The following is a 2,291-nucleotide window of genomic DNA, read 5'->3' as shown; positions in this document are numbered from 1 at the left end:
CTTTCTGTCTCCTCTTCCCCAGTTCCACCAAAGATTCTTTGTTTCTCCTTACTCTACGTGTGTTTATCCCAATGCTGTTCCTCTTGGAACCATCTTCAGCATCTCAGATGCTGGTATTGGAGTGAAGTGGGGAAGTGGAAGCTCAGCACTCCGGAGTGCACTCGTGCACATTGACAGCAGGGCTCAGGGCTGCTGAACCCCTGGTGCTTTGTGTTCTACATATTCATAATGTGAGGATTTGCATGTTTTTACCATTTATTTTGTTTTCTGGTTCCTAGACTCTGCTCAAACAATGCAAATGGAGAAATGGAATTATTGTTATTTGCTTTCTATTATAATTTTAAGAAACAGAGATGGGAAAGGAAGTGTGGCATATGCCAGATTACCACAGCATTGCCCAAATCCCAAACCAAACACAAATTTGTGAGGCCGTGTCTGCTCAACTGACTGATCAGTGCTGAACAATGTTGCTGTATTCTTCATATCATAAATATCCCACCCTGAAAGCCCTTCTATGAAAATCCCAACCAGCTATTCCCTATATCCTGGCCTGTTGGCTCCTTTACACATCTCCTGAGGATTTCTGAGATATTCTGCAAAGGTGTGGGGTCAGGTGGAAGCTGTTGGAGGTGCTGTGCTCAGGGCTGCTCTGCTGCTGGAGGAGGAAGCACCTCCTTTCAGCAGGGGCATGTGCTGATTCAGAAGCACCGTGGGAATGGAGACACTTCCTATAACCCAATGGATGATCTCACTACCATTTCAAAGGGTCAAGTTTTTCTTTCAGGAATCCAGCTGCTGAGCCCAAGGAGGACTTCCAGCTATAACACCTGTGCATGTGTTATCTGATTAGATTAGCAACCTGTAGCTGAGAGCTACTGTCCTTCTATGGAATTACTGCTTAACCCACGCCACAGCTCAGGGCTCCTAGCAAAGTTTGTTGGCTCTGCAACGAGGGGCTGATGCACAGCAGGAGTCAGGAGAGGTGCAGGAAGGAAGGAGAAGGTGGGCAGGCTGGCTGAAAAGGGGAGAGCTGGGGATCAGCACATGGCTGCTGAAGGGCCCACAGCTCAGCCGCAGCCCTGTGCCCTTGGAGTGCCTTGAGCCAGCCCTAATAGCTGGGATCAGAAGGAGTACAGTGCCTTAGGGCAGCTTAATGAAATCCAGCAGCTACCAGCCCCTACACCAGCAGCATCCGGCTGGGGCTGCGCGGCTCCACCGCTGCTGACAGCCAAGTGAGGGGTGCAGTGTGGAAAATGGCACTTTTGTGTCAAAGCCATCTTCGTTTTTGATACACGCTGTTTGTTTTCTTTCTTCTCTCTCCCCTTATCTCTTATATTTGTTTCCACTATTTTGATTTTTACTAAATTTAAAGCATATTTATGCTGGAGGGGTGGCTCTGAAAGTGAGATCACATCGCTGGTGTTCAGAGGCAGATGGCAGCTCCTTACTTGGGGAAAATTCTCTTTTGTTACAGCCAGACTTGAGACTTCTGCAGGACTGCAGAAATTGGGTCAGCATTACTGCCCACCCTCCCTATTGCAATCAGCAGTCAGAGTTCTGCTCAGGGCAGGCCCACACCCCATGCCTGTGGCACAGCTGTGTTCATTATTAGCATGGCAGGCACAGTGGTGATGGCCTAGGGGAAAAGCATCTCTGTGCTTCTCTGTTCTCCCCTGACTGCACAGGCACCTCGCTCCACTGTGTACCTTGCATACCTCTGTGGCCAGCTGCTGGCATCAGCCCCTCAAACACCTCTGAGCACTGCTGAGCCCCAACCTCACTGCGTGCTGCTTGCTAACAAGTGGGTGATGGGAGCAGGATGTCACAGGTGGCTGCAGTGAGGGCAGTGAGCAGCCGCTGTCTCACCCGGCTGCAGGCAGGAGGGCGATGCCTCCGGTGCTCCTTCACGTCATCTATCTACCTCCCAAGTTTAGTTTCAGATCCTACTGCAAAAAAGCCACAACTTTGAAGACCAAGCACCGCACGTACGTGATCACGCACACAGCTCCGCAGGGTAACAGCAGGACAAGCCCTAAGCAGGACGTGCCGAGCCCCCGGTAACTGGCAGAGGGATGCGGCTGTCAGCCCGGGGGGGGGTCAACCCGCGGGTAGGAGCTGGGGCAGCGCCCTGGCAGCCGCCTCCCTCCGCCTCCCCCTCCTCCCGTTCCGAGCCCTGCGGGTGCCGGCAGGGCGGGGCGAGGCGGGCTGGCGGCGGCTCCCGCGGGACTCCGACCCCCCCCGGCCCGGCGGCGGAGGGCGGGCGGAAGCGGCGCGGGCTGCACCTGCCGGGC

This window comes from Tympanuchus pallidicinctus, unplaced genomic scaffold (assembly GCF_026119805.1).
Source record: "Tympanuchus pallidicinctus isolate F22 unplaced genomic scaffold, pur_lepc_1.0 scaffold17, whole genome shotgun sequence".
NCBI lineage: Eukaryota > Metazoa > Chordata > Aves > Galliformes > Phasianidae > Tympanuchus > Tympanuchus pallidicinctus.
Note: the sequence above shows the minus strand (reverse complement) of the source record.